Raw genomic sequence first — 17377 nt, 5'->3', positions numbered from 1 at the left:
AAAATTACTTAAAACTACATCCCTTATATTAAAACTACATCCCTTATATAACCACTATTAAATATAACAAAGAAGCAATTTTTGTTGTTGTCAATGATAGGACAATTTTTTCGATATTTTAAAGTAATAGACCCGACCAATTAAAATATGAATCCGTATCATTTTATGGGGATTATTAGTGTTGAAAATTAAATGTCTCTGAGCAGGGGCGGAGACAGAGAGGTCCGGCCCCCTCCGGCCGCCGGAACCACCACGGTCACGAGTAGTTTCGGCCCCCTGTCTCCATAAAATTTAAGGTTGTGGTGATTTCCGTCTCCTGTTTCCAAGAAATTTAGCTCGGGTGCTATATAAGTATTCCAAAATTGGTCCAGGTCCCATTAAGTCCTTTCTAAATCCAAAATTTCAATTTTTTTTGGACCTGTTATGCTCTCTCTAAGTCCGAATTTCTAATTTTTTGGCCTGTTAGGCTCTAATTAAATCCAAATTTCTAATTTTTTGGCATGTTAGGCCTCTTAAATCTAAATTTCTATTTTTTTTCACCTATTAGTCTCTTTCTAAATCCGATTTTTTCTATTAGATACCGATTTAGCAAAAAAAAAAAAAAAATTACACACCACCTGTAAAATCGCTCTCCCCCCAACCGAGCAACCCTATATTCGCCACTACTCCGAGAATATTATAGATTTTTTTGTATATATCTATCTATTTTTTTTTTGTTTCCTAATCTATATTTGGTCTAAAACTTCAACGATCCCCTGAACTTTTCAGAAGTTTCAAACTGACCCATATTCTTGATTTTTGGCAGGAGATAGAATGGTATAACAAAGAGGTGGAAGAACTGAAAGTAGAGGTGAAAGAACTGCTAATTATGTCTGCAGAAGAAATAAGAAAAAACATAGAATTAATCAATTTATTATGCAGACTAGGTGTTTCCTATCATTTTGAAACTGAAATTGAACAACAATTGTCTCATATTTTCACTAATTTCCCCAATTTCCTTGAACAAAATGACTTTGATCTCCACACTGCATCTCTTCTCTTTCGAGTTTTAAGACAACATGGATACAAAGTCCCTTCAGGTAATTAATTAATTAATTAACTAATTAAGGGGTGATTTAAAAAAAATCCATGTGGTTTCGGTTTTGGTTCCGCTGATTTGCAGATGGGTGTCTGGTTGTTTTGGTAAATATCTTTACCTAACACACTATTTAGTCCCTTATTTTGAAAAACATATTATAATATCCATATCTTTTGTCAATATTGGCCCTTCTATCTATTTTTTTCTAGATTTTTAACTGTTATATTTGGCATAAATAAACAGACAGTAAATAATAGAGTAACATGACTATTTTGTATTTACTATGACTGTCTTGAAATTTAAGATATGTTCGGTTGAAAATCTAAAAAAAACTAGATAGAATGACTAAATGGTTAATATTGACAAAAGATATGGACCTTATAATGTGTTTTTCAAAATATGGAGACTAAACAGTGTGTTAGGTAAAAAGGGGCGAGGACTAATAAATTATTTACCCTTAATTCTTTAATACTTTAATTTTGATGTTATTTACATGTTTTTGGTTAAGAGAGAGAAAGTTAATGTTTACAACGATAAAACTCTAAAATTTATGATTGTGAAAAAGTACGACATTAAACAAATTTAATTTATTTAGAGATCATCAACAGTTAAATTCAATCCAAAAATCTACGATTTTGCAAGAATTGAATGTATTCTAAACAATTTTAATTATTAAACTTTTTAGTTTTGAGTTCGTTTATGTGTTCTCTGGTTAGGAGAGATAGAGTTAAGTTAATGTTTACAGTGAAAAAACTAAAAAAAAAATGATGTTTTTGAAAAATAAAAAACGCGATTTCGTAGTAAATATGGTACTACAAATTTTGATTCTTAAAATTTTCTATTTTGAGGTTATCAATATTCAAATTCATCCAAAAAACTGTTGGTTTTACAAATTGGTGAGAACCTCGGTCCTCTTTTTGCAACAACAAAAATCACAGACACTCATCTGTAAATCAGCAAAATCAGAAGGGTTATTTTTAAAATTATTCCATTAATTAAGTACTTTATTAGTATCTAGATACTGTTGCTGGAAATCTGTTAAAACCGTCTCAAACCCGTCGCCATTTACACGTCCTACACTAGAGATAGCAACGCTTGTTGTATGGACTGTTTTGTGATGATTTTGAAAACCGGCAGATGAAACTGTAGTGACAGTTAAAACCGTCCCTAATAGAAAATATCCGTCGAAACTAATGAATGTGTTGTAGATATATTTTCAAAAAGTTCACGGAAAAAGATGGAGAATTCAAGAAAACATTAACAAGTGATGTGAAAGGACTACTTAGTTTATACGAAGCTAGTTTTGTGAGCGTTCATGGAGAAGATATATTAGATGAAGCGTCAAAATTTTCAAAGAAATATCTAGAAATGTCCGTAGATAATATAAGGTATAGTCTTAGTCTTGAATGCACAATTCACACCGGGATGGAAAGAGTGGAGACCAGTCAGTTTATTTCGTTTTACTGACAACGCGATTCTATGAATCCACTTCTACTCAAGTTCGCCGTCTTGGATTATAATCGACTTCAGTTGCTTTACAGACACGAGCTGGCTTTGGTTTCCAAGTACGTTTTCCTTTTTATATGGTACTCCAATAGTAATACATTTATGGATGTAAACAAGGTAGAGATTCCCCAATTAGAATCTCTGCGGATGGGGCGCGGAAGGGGATAGATATTCCTTCCCTATGGGGATCCCCGTATCCGTCCTGTTATGTCGCAACGGTGATCCCGCGGATCCCACAATTAATTCCAGTTTAACATTTATTTTTTATTTATATATAAATATTGTGATTCTTTTCGGAGGTATTATGTTAGGTCAGTTTTATTCTTTTTTCCGCAGTTCAACTCAAATTTAAATTTATTATTTGTCGTAATACTATGATAAATGCCAAGAACATAGAGAAAAAATAGAATATATATTAAAAAAACATAATGAAAAAAGGAATGGGGATTCCCACACGGACGATGATAAAGTTTTCTCCATTTAGGTTCGGGAACAAGAACTAGGAAACCCCGATAAGTCAGGGAGAGGGGGAAGGGGGAATGTAATCCCGCCCCACCCCACCTCGTTTACATCCCTACTTACACTCGGCTAGTGTTAAAAAAATAAGACTGCCTAGATCTTGTATAGGCGCTCAAAATTGAAAATCCTTTTCGATTTTTCCCGCCTAGGCCCCGAAACGGGGTTTGGTCCAGTTCCCGTTTTTTTTAATGCTTAGATAGCACCTAGGCCAACTAGACGCCGCCTAGGCAACAATGAAAGCAGCATCAACAACAACAACAAAAAATCGTTTATTATAATTCACTTTTGAACATTATTCCTGTAGTTTTGGGTAAATTATGTTTATTATTTTTATTTAATTATATTTTCTATTTGTTCCAGTGATATAGTTTAACACTTTAATAACAATATTTCATAGTTTTCAGTGAATTATATTACTTATATATATATATTATATTTAACTTATTTGAATTATTTTAATGATATTTTATATCTAAATAGTGTCTAACGTTTTTTATAACTTTACATATTTCAGGTGGTGGAAAGAGTCAAATTTGGCAGAAACATTAAGTTATGCAAGGGATAGAATAGTGGAAGTGTATGTTTGGGCACCTGGATGTCTTCCTAACCCTAAATATTCTCTTTCACGTCAACTAATTGCTAAATTTACACAAATGGCAATGACTGTTGATGATACTTATGATGTGTATGGTATCAGAGATCGGGAGCGTAGACAGGGGCCTGGGCCCGGGCCCCTCCGGCCACTGGAACCACCTTAACTCGGGTAGTTTTGGCCTCCTGTCTCAAAAAAATTTTATAGGGGTGTTGAATTAGCTCCCAAGATGATCTATTAAGTGTTAGACTTGTCCAAAATTCAAAATTTTATTATTATGGGTCTATTAGGTACTTTGTAAATCCAAATTTCTAATTTTTTTTGGGTCTGTTAGGCATCTCTAAATCTAAATTTCTATTTTTTTTTGGCCTGTTAGGCCCTCCTTAAATCCAAATTATTAATTGTTTTTTGGCCTGGTTGGTCCTTTCAAATCAAATTTTTTAATTTTTTTTACCTGTTCGGCCCTCCCTAAATTCAATTTTTTTTTTACATGTTAGGAATCTTAAACGAAATTTAGCTTAATTTTGAGAAATTGTACATTAATACTTAAAAATTGGTTATTGACTACTCAAATTATAACATGCATGTATAAAAAAAAATTTGAGGAAGTTTGATTTAGCAAATTTTTTTTTTTAACGAACACATGTGTAAAATCGGCCCCCCAATCGAGTAATCATGTATTCGCCACTGACAGAGATTAATATAAGTTCTATGTTTGAGTCTTAACTATCAGCTTCAGCTTTTAGTTCAATTGGTTCCATGATAGAACAATATTGGTTTTGGACAAACTGAAATGCATATCACTTTACGTAAGTTCAAGGGGCCAATTGATCACTGTAAGAAAATTCAGGGGGCTAATAGGTCGTTTTAAAGAAACTAAGGTGATGATTAGATTATTTTACACATGTTCAGAGGGCTAAGTTTAGGAGACTAAATATGTCAAGTTTAGAGGGCTACTGATGTATTAAACCTCCAAATCACATGTATACTTCTATATTATTTTCAAGGGCTTAATACATTAGTGACTTATTGGTTTTCAAAACTTGATTACAGTAATCTACTAACCCATGAACTTGCTTAAAATATATAAATTTTTTAATTTGTCCAAACCCAATCAAGTTTCACTACGTAGACTTCGGAGCAATCCATTGGATTAAGTTCAGAGAGTTCCTAATATATTAAGTCATGTTTTTTTCTCCTTTAATTCTTTCTTATATATGATTTTACTTTCCTCCAAAGTTCTTATAAAACCTTTTATGCCAAAGAGATGGTAATATATATTAACGAACTTATAGTTAGACTTATCACACAGTTTAAGGAACTTACAAGAGCGGACTTATTGGAAGCTCGTTGGTACGAGAATGGATATGTTCCGAGATTCGACGAGTATCTACGCAATGCAATGATCACAACAACCAGTGAGCTACTCACTGCAGCATTATTTCTAGGGTTAAAAGACGCGGGCATGAAGGAGATGATTTGGGTAAAAGAATCCCCGAAAATAGTCGAAGCCACCAAAAAACTTGTTCGACTTTACGACGATTTAGCAACCCATACATACATAAATTTCTCATAATTATTCACTATAAGAAGATACTCATTTTTAAGAGAAAAATACAAAAACAAACCATGTAGTTCAGCCAATCTGTGAAAACAATGTTCGGGATTTAGATGTTTGTATACACAGGGCTTTGTGAAATTTGCAATTAAATGATCTGAGTCCATTTTTCGGTCAAACAATACTTATGTAGGGATGGCAACGGGTAGGGTACCGTGGATAGTACCAATCCCAAACCTTAATTCATCTTTTAAAAACTATTTACAACTATGTCAAGTCATAATTTTGGATAATGTCAAACTAGTAAAATCAGTACTTTTAATATATTTTAAGGATTAAAATTTATAAATTAGAAGTCTAGAATATATTTTCTAGCGTTTATAATTTATGAATTGGAGTCTAGAATTTTTAAATTATATTCTAAAATCATAATATATAGAAAATAATGACATATTAAGAATTAAGTTTGGTGATACGAGTTAGTTTTAATTTTGTATTTAATTATGATATTCATATATTTGACCCTTTAGTTCACGGGTACCCTTAACCTTTATGAATCAATAAATAAAACAAAAAAGATTACAAATTTAACCAAGTATAAATTTAATAAATCATCCATCTAAAAATTGAACAAATTGAACTTTAATCAATAAGAATAAATTATCTTAGTTATATTACTAAATGGTTAAAGAACAAAAGGTTGGGGTTCAAATCTCACATCTTACATCTAAAAAATTATAATATTTTGTGATATATGCAAGAGTTATGGCGGGTAATAGGTACCGGGTACCCTGGGGGTATTTCCATACCCGTCACATTACCCTAACGGGTAATGGTTTAGATCGCATACCCGTCTCATACCCTTTTATATAGAATACGGGTAGTCCCATTAGGGTTGGATGTTAGTCTTTTTAATTACTTCAAATTGCTCCATTTTACAGTAAATAGTCACGATAATTATTTTTTACAGAATGATTGAGTTTGTAAACTACACAAAAAAACAAATCTCTATTTGCATAGTTTAAAATCACAGGGAAAGTCTTTACAAACCGGTCAAATCACATGAATTATTTTTATATTTTCCTTTTAAAAAATGTGTTGATAATTAATGTTGGAATTTTCCCACCAACATTACCGGAAAATATTGTAGGGGATGTCACTCACACAAATTGTATAATGTACCGATAAAGTTTGTATCGGTGATTTCATATTTCGGTAAAAAATTATCGCAACAGCTTATCTAGGAGGCTATTACCACATATGATACAATCACCGACAACATTCAGACCATCACCGACGGATGTTTTTGTTAGACAAATGATTACGTCTGTTTTAAAAATGTTAGATGTGATTAACCAAAAAACAAAAAGAACACAGAAAAATATAATAACAGTAAATAGAAAATCAAAAGAATGGAGTTAGACAAATCTGATGCCTGTATTAGCAGTTTCCTTAAGACGGATGTCGTCGCTATTGACAATCGTCTCCCAGGATACAACAGATTACGCAAGCGAACTCTTACCGAGTGTATAATAGCTATCACCGGAGTAGAACAAAACAACACGTACAGAGACAAGAAATATTTAGAGAATAATTTTTCAAAGTATATTCAATCTGATAGCTCCATCAAGTATATATAGAACTTGAATAGACATGTCTGTTCTCGAATGAACACGACCATTCATGAACGAACGCGACTGTTCATGAACTGACACGACTAACCATGAACGAACACAACTGTTCATGAACAAGGATGACTATTGGAATTTATACTAATTTCATTTATATATATAAATTTTCCAACAATCCCCCACATAAATGAAATTGGAAACGAGACGATTAGGATGTGGTGATAACTTTCTACAGCTGATATCTGTATAGGATAGGTAGATAATGTGCCTTGAACCTTCTCTTGTGAAAGTATATTTACTTTACTGGCTGACTAGTAGACGCGATGTCTTTGAACTATTCTGTCGTTTGTGTAAACGATGATATACCCCACACAGATACCAACATAATCCGGTATAGGTTCTCATGGTTATGTTCGTTATGGTCATGAACATCGTCTGGTTCTGCGAGAGTTTAAGATAACTAGGCCCCACTAGTCTCCATCGAAGCGACCCCACTTCACTCTGACATAGGTGATTTATTTGCTCAGAATACTGATGCACAATGTATCATTAAAAGCATATATGAAACATCGCCAAAACCCTAATATATGAGTCTTCCCACATTCATATATGTTTTCATGATTGAATACATACATTTTAGATTCATCTCATTGTCATTAGAAGTTTCGTATTCATAATGCGATTACCGTGCGATTAGGAGGCGATTAGTGTGTCGTTAAGATGTAAAGATTGGTTAATTGAGTTTGGACTTAAATGAATGAATGCACATGTCCTTAATTGATTAAATTAGACTTATGGAGGGCTGGAAATGAAGTTGAGTAAGTAAGCACCTCACAAAGCATGATGTCACCCAATAGTAAGAGGGTTACAATATAGCTTAACCTTTTCCCGTTGGTGTCACTGTTTACATCTAGGAATGGACGAGGGTTTAACCCCCACAGTGAACACGTAAGGTTTATGCAATTAGGTTGTCTCTTTGAACCTAGATCTTGGGATCTCCAGTCAACTAGGTAGAGTTTTCCTTCACATAACGCCTCTTCTCTATGGGCTTTAGTCTCATTCCTTTAGATGATTTTTCAATTTGATCTCGATTTAATCTCTAGGTTAGCGGATGCGCTGTGTTATCCTTTGATTCTACAAAATCAACAAGGATAACACTCGTTGAGATCAATTGACTAATGATGTTATCACACGGAAGCTTTTCTACCTGTAACTCATCATACATAAGCTTTTTATACCGCATATTCACCGATTGATATGATATTTTTCTTCGATTTCATCATTGTGACGTACTTATTTTAAGGCAATTTGATTTCTACATTTTTAGTGACTTTCATAAATTAATTCTAGACAACTAATGTTCATCTACCAACTCTAACTCGGCTAGATAACATCACTACTCAGATTTGTCAATTTATGAAATTTCACATTTCTAATGTAAATCCACCCTTACGCTCGAGAATATCAAATATGGAAGTTTCGCATATCATCATCATCTCTAAAGAAAACATATTTTTCTTTTATCACAAAGTGTTTAAAATTCATAACAATGAATTTTCCTAGACTTTTAGTGTGGCTTACACGTTGCCACTGGTACAAGTGGGCCTACAACCTTTGAAATGACCGTTGTTAGACGAGGTGCCGCGGCCTAATCTCCCGGGCGGACCGGGGGGTGGACAACCTCATGGCGATGTAAGCGGTGATTGGCGCCGAAAGCAACAAATCGTGGAATCAAGCTGCTCGGCAGGACCGGAGCTCGGAGATATGGAAGAGTCGCCACCCACGAATGGGAAAATGAACACCGATCCCTTGCGGGAGACCGGTGTGGGTTCGAGAAACTTAGGTACGAGCCGAGAAGGCTAGCTCCTTTCCGGAGAAAGGCTACTAGGCACCCCGACATCGCCCGGTTATGAACCACCGGCCTCCTACTCAGCATGTTAGGCGATAACGGACTAATCGTATACTTCTTTAAGTTTAAAATTCATTTGAAACCTTTTCTTTCTTTTCTCAGAAACCGTTTTGAGCATATATTATTGGAAAGCCATATTAGTAAAGAATCACCCATTTATATTATACATACACAGAGAAGGGGGAAGAAAGAAGTGATTTATTTACAACTTTATTTAAATGTCATGCCGTGTGTTTATTCTGCACTAACTTATTTCCCCAAAACGAGTTTATTTACATGGTTCGCACCTTAATCACCGTTGGAACGATTTAGGTGCGTTTTAAAACCCCGATTAGTGAAGTTTACTCGAGTCACCGTTGGAACGACTCAAGTGCTTTGGAAACGTTTGAGACAAAAACCTTTAGTTAAGAAAACGTGGTTAAACATACAAGTCAATTTTATTTTGTACAAATCCTTTAAGAAAATGATTCAAAAACTCTATTATTCACAAAGAAAGCGATTTTAATTACAATGTTCACTTAATCCGCCTTTGGAACGGATTGAGGTTTTAAAACGTGGTGTTTTGGAAAACGATTTGAAATATTAACAAAAAAAACAACTCCATTTATTTACATTAGGAACCTCTAAAAATTCATTAGTTTAAATAATCAAATTGAAAACTCTCTTTCTTTTGATTTATTTTCCCCTCTTATTTAATGGACTCTCTACTTGTTATAATTACAATAATAAACATATTTAAACCAAAATTCACCCCCAAATAAAACTCATTTGAAACATGGACCCCTAAATGGCCCAAAAGAGTAAAGAAAATAATATAAACATATATATATACATTTTAATCCAAAAGAGAATATAAAAATAAAAGTTAATAAAAGGAAACTATATAATACATATATGAAAATATTAGATAAAATACATTTATACTTTAAAGATGTGAAAATAGTAAATAAATCTCATAAATAAGAACATAACATTTACCCAAAATAATTTCATTCAATAAAAATAACCCAAATACCCCAAAACTACATATATACATAACCATTATAGTTTTAAATATCAAAAAATAACATATACTAATATCTATTGATTATTTCCCAAAATGCCTAAGTAGATACCCTTCAAAATAGAATCTAATATAACTCAAATGAATAAAATAAAAGAAAACATATATATATATATATATATATATATATATATATATATATATACTTATGTTTTAAAAATTAAATAAAGAATGATATACAAACATCCTAAATAATTATATACACTAAATATCTAAAATAGTTTAAAAAAACATAAATTACATAACTATACATATATATTAAGGATTAAAAGCTTAAAATTTGAGAAAAAGGGACTGAAATAGCATTTTTTACGTTTTGGCATATTTACCGACGGCAAATCCGTCGGTAAACAGCAATTAGTGACAGAAATGGCAAATTACAGCAGCACTCTAATTGTTTCCAGATTTATTCAAAAGCTTTAAATTAAATCTAATTCAATCGTTTTGGATTTCCGAACTACCAAAAATGGATCATAGTCAATAACGGAAGTTCCTAAAACGATGTTTTTATTTTAAAACATTATTTGAAAATTCTTTTAAATTAGAAACTTATAATTTCAAGGTTTTTCGATACCCGAACTACCTTTTTATCGGATCACGGTTCGTATTTGGATATCAAAACGAGGTTTTCTATTTTAAAACAAAACCGAATTTTATTCAACACGAAACGAAAATTAAATAAATACGCTAATTAAATAAAACGTGATAAAATAAATAACTAATCAAATAAAGAAACTATAACACAAAAAAATAAATAGAAGAAGAGAATAAATAAAATAAAATAAAAGAGTCTAGTCCTCGGATAATACCTTAAATTCGGTATCTGACAGTCGAAGCCGATCGATTCCACGAGTCGCGATCTTCCATTTTTTATATTTTTTAGTAAAAGTTTAACTTTGGGAAACTCGGAATTTTTGAGAAAAAAAATATTTTTCTCAAAAGAAATCACTTTCTCTCTCTAAAAATGTTTAGAGTGAGAAAGGCTCCAAGAAATCCTCCCCCTCCCCCTTGCATTGGGATCCGTGCCCCTTATATAGGGAAACGGGTCTCGGAAACTTTGGGCGACGCCAGAGCAAAATTGGGCGTCGCCCAAAGCCGTTGGGCGGCCGCCCAACGATTGTTGGGCGGTCGCCCAACAGCGTTGGGCGTCCGCCCGACGCGGTTGGGCGCTCGTGCCCCCCTACCTTTGGGCTTCTGCCCAACGCGATTGGGAACTCGCTCAACGGCCGCCGGGGCGCGCCTCGCGCCGTCGGGCGTGCACGCCCCGCGGCCGTCGAACTCGCGTTCCACGTCGTCGGGCGTTCACGCGTCGTGACCGCCGAACGCGTGTTCCGCGCTACCGGTTGCACACGTCCCGTGGCCGACGAGCGCGCGTCCCATGCCGCCAAGCTCGTGTCTTGCTCGGACCCCGAGCGCGTACTATTCATGGTTGGGTGCGTGCGTCCGATAGACGTCGAGCGCGTGCTTCGCGTCGTCGAGCGTGCGTCCGACTGTCGTCGAATGCGCGTCGGCCGCCGCTAAGCACTCGCACCGTGCCGTTAAGCATTCGCGAGCTATCCGATCGACAACAGCGACCGACTGTAACTTATTTATTTTATTATTTTTAAAACTTTCGGAATCAATCGCTTCAACCGTCTTGTTTTCAGGTTTTCGTCACAGGTCCTCCGACTCGGTGTCTACAGTTGCCCCTACTTTTCTATTTTGACAGTGATGTGTGTGTTTTGAAAACGTTTTTTGCTAACATAACACATGCAATGTAAAACATATAAAAGTAAAAGACACGTAAAGAGTAGGAGGGAGCATACCTGACCTTCGCGCTGCGCGCTCCGGTATCGTTCTCTGATTCCTTCCATCGTCACTTTTGGAGTGGCCGTCGATGAATGTTCTTTTCTCGGAATCTAGCGTACGTTGGTTATGGGTAAGAATGGCTCAAAAGCAAGTTCGGTCTACGACCGTTAATGGGATGGCTCAAAAGCAACTCAGGTCTGCGACCGCGAGTAAGATGGCTCAAAAGCGACCCTGGTCCACGACCGCGGGTAAAATGGCTCAAAAGCAACTCTGGTCTGCGACCGTGAGTCAGATGGCTCAAAAGCAACTCTGGTCTGCGATCGTGAGTAAGATGGCTCAAAAGCAACCCTGGTCCACGACCGCGGGTAATATGGCTCAAAAGCGACCCTGGTCCACGACCGCGGGTGATATGGCTCAAAAGCAACTCCGGTCTGCGACCGCGAGTCAGATGGCTCAAAAGCAACTCCGGTCTGCGACCGTGAGTCAGATGGCTCAAAAGCGACCCTGGTCCACGACCGCGGGTAATATGGCTCAAAAGCGACCCTGGTCCACGACCGTGGGTAATATGGCTCAAAAGCAATTCAGGTCTGCGACCATGAGTCAGATGGCTCAAAAGCGGGGATTGTTTCCGGATTTTCGTACAACACTGTTGTCTGTATTTTCTCACTAGAGCTATCATCTCGGAGGTTCAATGGGAACGTGTTTTAGTCTGAAATAATATAGACTAATGATTGTTTTTCTGTTGACTGTCGTCTGTACTTTGACTGGTGTCACTGTTCTGTAAAAATTGACTGTTATCTGGAGTTCATGTCTTGACAATATTGGTCACTGTCTGGGAGAAATGCAGGCTGAAACGGACTGCGAATCGGAGGTCTGTGCACCTAGTAATTAATTATTTACTTTTTACCTTTATGTCAAATCGTACCTTTTTCACTATCTACGGGAATGCCATTCCCTCTCCCTATATAAAGTGGTGGGGTTTCATTTCAACCCCACACCTTCTCTCTCTTCTTTCTCTCTCTAGACTTCGATTTGGATTATTCTCGGGATGGATTTAGATGAATGGGATGGCACTAGAGGCATGGACGAGGTTTACGTAAACCTAGATAGAGTGGAGCCCTTCCACGACCCTACGACGCATCTGAGCCGGACACGCTGCAACGAGGTAAGTAATTTCTCACTTTTATTTGATTCAAACTCTAGGCTATAGTATTCCTATCCGAACATGATTTGCATGCTAACCTTTAGACTGCCTTAGAGGACTTTAGCTAGAAAACATGAATTCCTTGACTTACAAGTAACACCTATTTATTTCTGCGTGAGGATGCGCGCTATATGCATGTGAATAGTGACACTACGAATTTATGCATGCTAATAGTAAAAAACAATGTGAATAGTAAAAACGTGAATAGTGCACGTGAATAGTAAAAACTTAACTAATGCACGTGAATAGTAAAACTTAACTAATGCGCGTGGATAGTAAAACTTAACTAATGCACGTGAATAGTGCGCGTGAATAGTAAAGACTTAACTAATGCACGTGAATAGTAAAAACTTCACTAATGCACGTGAATAGTAAAAACGTGAATAGCAAAAACTTCACTAATGCACGTGAGTAGTAAAAAAACGCGAATAGTAAAAACTTAACTAATGCACGTGAATAGTAAAACCTAATCTATGCTTCTTGTCAATGCAGACGAAAGTGGATTAGAGAATTGACTAAACCTTACATGAATGACCCTAAAGGAGAGATTTTTACAGCAAGTTGGTCCTAACTGACCGGATGTCTTTAGGTTAGATAATGAAAGAATACCTAGTCTTAACGCGTTCTCATTAATTGCATGCTTTAGGAACTGTATTTAAATTTTCTTGTCTCGTTCTTTTTAGTTTATTGATATTTCCGGGACCACCGCCGAGATTCACTCGTGGTATGCTAGGCTGGGTGCCGCGGCGAGAGCCCGCGTGCGCGAGTTGGGCTTCGAGCCTTTTATTGCAGCGTTGCCCCGCACCAACGGGGTATGTGATCGTTTTGGCCTACGGGCCTTATGCGAGCGGTGGGTTGACTCGACCCACACCTTCCACCTTTCTTTTGGGGAGATGACCATCTCGCCTAGAGATTTTTCACTGCTGACAGGGTTACGAGGGAGCAGCACTCCCGTTCCCTTTCATTTTGATATGATGCGACCACGGGTCGACCTTGCTAGGCTTGCTGCCTTGATTGGACTGGGAGTTCGCCCATGCGCCAAATCTACTCCGACGAAGTTTGTTTCCACCGCGAGCCTCTTGAGTCGGCGAGATTTCTGCGAGACCGACGATACCGACTTGGTGGTTCGTAGTTTCTTGGTATATACCCTGAGTGAGACGATTTTCCGCACGAAGGGCGGAAAGGTACATGCGGGTCTCATTCAGGCACTCAGCGATTTAGATGCGGCAGCTTCCTATGATTGGGCGGGGGCAGGCTTAGCCTTTCTCTACAAATTTTTGGATCTGACTTGCCGGAAGCGCAAGGATTTCGGTGGTTACACCTTTGCTCTGCTGGTACGTGACGCCTTCTTGACTTGCCCGTCTTATCTTCTTCGCGTTTTTCACACTCCTAGTCCTTGTTTTTACCGCGGGTGTGGGCGTATGAGAGGCACATCCTTCCCAGCCGGTCTCGACCTCGACCGAGAGTACCGAGGCCGCCTTTCATGACCCGATGGAGAGATTTTGACTTGGGCGCCGAGAGGAGTCGGATGGTGCCGCGGCTCCTAGATTGGATCGACTCGCTGACGCTCAGACAGGTAGATTTTGCCTAGTCGTGCTAGATTTTTGTTTGAGTCTTTCTGACTTTCTCTTTGTGCATTTTTTAGATTAAGTTCAGGTGGGACGACCTCGACTTCGGTCCCGATTATACGTATGTATCTATGATCCAGGAGCAGCAGTGTGTGCTCACCGGCCCCTGCGTGCGGGCATGGTATTTGGGGGACCGAGGCATCACCGGAGTTAGTGACGCCCACTGGACACCGGGTGAGATTCCCATTTCTATGTTCGCGGTGCGGACCATGCCCCTATCGACCATTCGTCAGGACCTGACCCGTCGGTTTGTTGGTAGAGCGGTGTGGATTCACGTCGGGGGCCGCGAGCTTTACTTATCTACTCTGCTGAGTGCGAGGGATGCCCCGGCGGCAACGATGGAGGTGGATCCGGTGGCAGATGTATTTTCGAGGGAGGCTGTCGCGGCAGTCTTTGGTCAGGAGGAGGTCCCGGTAAGTGGTTCCGCCCCCTTCTCATTTTACCATTTCATTCATGAGATGTTTAGAGGTTTTTATTGTGTGTTTTTTTGCAGGAGGGATCCTGGAGGAGTGCCCATTTATCCGATTTCTTTGACGGCACTCGAGCTCAGACGCCTGTGTGCGAACAGCCCTACTATGTCGGCGAGTCCTCCAGCGCTGCCCGACCGGAGAGGTCTTCCCTAGGTGTGCCCCTACCAGACTACGGGAGAGACTTTGCCACGATTTGTTATGACGAGTTCGGGGCAGCTTATGCGGGATTCGAGGCAGCTCCTCCCCTCTTCTCCTCGAGGGTCCCATTTGACCCCTCAGACGCCTCGCTGACTACGAGGGAGACTTGTACGGATTACGTGGGGCTGTCTGGTTATCTCCGAGACCGCCTCAGCTTGCGCTGCACCGATCACCTGGTATGTATCATTACTTTACTTTAGTGTAGTGGAATGTATGCATGTATGTATGATTTATGTTCTTGCTTATGCTGCTTCTTATTTTTATCCACTTTTTCCTTCTTTTTCTTTAGAGTGATCTGCATGCCCACGAGCGGAGACAGAGCGAGTTAGTGCGGGAGGCCGATGCCCGAGTTGGTCAGGTGTATCAAGAGAGGAACGACCACTGGTCGGGGGCGATACGACGGGAGACTGAGGGTCGCCTTGCCGTCGAGGAGAGGGTGCGTGATGAGTCGATCGGACGCCTTGCTGCCGAGGAGAGAGCACGAGTTGCAGATGAGAGAGCACGAGTTGCTGATGAGAGAGCATGAGCTGCCGAGGAGACACTATCTGCGGAGCGGGCGTCACATTTGAGGGAGTTTGAGGACTATTGGGACTTCCCTCCGTATTAGGCTCCTTATGTATTGCTTTGTAGTTTTTTATTAGAGTTTCCCCGATGTATAGCTGATGTATAGGGAGTGGGGTGGATATCAGGTAGGCTTTTTTATGAAAAGTAAGATAGGAAATGTATAACTCATGATTCATATTACCATGCATTTAGTAGATTATGATGATTCCAATCATTCTCGTCAAATATATTCTTGCCCTTTATTTATTTACAAACAACAGAAATACTTAGTCTCTTATACATTGTTTTTGTAACTGCTCAAGTCATAACTATTGTTACCAGGACCCGCCTTTCGGTTTTCGGATCCCGGCGATTTTTCTCCTCTCCTTTTACTATCCCGGAATTTTTAAATAAGTGCCCTTTCAGGTTTTCACCCATTGGGATTTCCCTTGTTGTTGCATAGGTCGCCCTTTGCGGGTTTTCAACCTATCGGGAATTTTTCTTTTTTTTTTCTCTTTTTTTTTTTTTTTTTTTACGAAAAGTATTTCTTAAGCCTATCCAGGTTGGTAGGTTCTGAGAATTCCATGTCGTCCATTGTGGTTAACTTCACCGCTCCTTTGCTTAGTATCTTCTTCACGACGAATGGCCCTTCCCAGTTAGGCCTAAACTTCCCCCTTGAGTCGGTGTGCGTCACACGGATCTGTTTCAGCACCAAATCTCCTTCTTTGATAGGGCTGGTCTTGACTTTTTTATTGAAAGCCCGAGCCATTCTTCTCTGGTATAACTGTACATGGTAAAGCGCTTCCATCCTTTTTTTGTCAACTAGAGCCAACTGCTCACATCGCCTCTTCACCCATTCTGCCTCGGGAATTTCTGCCTCCACTGCGATTCTCAACGATCGCTTTTCGATCTCAATCGGCAAGACTGCTTCTGTTCCATACACCAAAGAGAATGGCGTTGCCCTAGTTGAGGTTCTAATTGTCGTGCGATAAGCCCACAACGCGAGTGGGAGGTGCTCATGCCAATTCCGATGTGATTCCACCGTTTTTACGAGAATCCTCTTAAGGTTCTTATTAGCTGCTTCTACTGCTCCATTAGCCTGTGGACGGTACGGAGAAGACCTGTGATGTTCAATGCCATATTCTCGGAAAAGATTCCTTACTTCCCCCTGAAACTGGACCCCGTTATCCGTAATCATGTGATGAGGCACTCCAAACCTGGTGATCAAGTGTTTTTCAATGAACTTTCTCATCTGCTTGGATCCCAGTTTGCTAAACGACTCCGCTTCTACCCATTTGGTGAAATAATCGATGGCGACAGCAATAAACTTATGTCCATTTGAAGCGTTAGGCCTTACTTCGCCGATGATGTCAATGCCCCAAGCAGCGAATGGCCAAATAGGTGCTAGCACATGTAGTTCCATGGCCGGAAGATGACTGCAATCGCCGTGGATTTGACAATCATGGCATTTCTTTGCATACTCGTTACAATCTCTTTCCATGGTGAGCCAATAGAAGCCTTGCCTAATAATTTTCTTAGCTAGTACTGCTCCCTCCATATGGGCTCCACAAATTCCTGAATGTACTGATTCCATTACCTCGCGGGCTTCTCCCACATCCAAGCATCTTAATTGTAATCCGTCAATGTGCCTTTTGTAAAGAAAGTCGTTATGGATGACGAACTGACGAGC

The 17377-nt window shown here is 38.7% G+C and overlaps 1 pseudogene; it reads left to right on the top strand.

Moving 5' to 3' along the window:
- The window catches only part of LOC136229656 (probable terpene synthase 8), a 31088-nt pseudogene that overhangs the window by 1214 nt on the left and 12497 nt on the right, over nt 1-17377 (top strand).

This window comes from Euphorbia lathyris, chromosome 5, assembly GCF_963576675.1.
Source record: "Euphorbia lathyris chromosome 5, ddEupLath1.1, whole genome shotgun sequence".
NCBI classification, from domain to species: domain Eukaryota; kingdom Viridiplantae; phylum Streptophyta; class Magnoliopsida; order Malpighiales; family Euphorbiaceae; genus Euphorbia; species Euphorbia lathyris.
The sequence above is the reverse complement of the archived record's forward strand: the minus strand, read 5'-3'. Positions and strand labels throughout refer to the sequence as shown.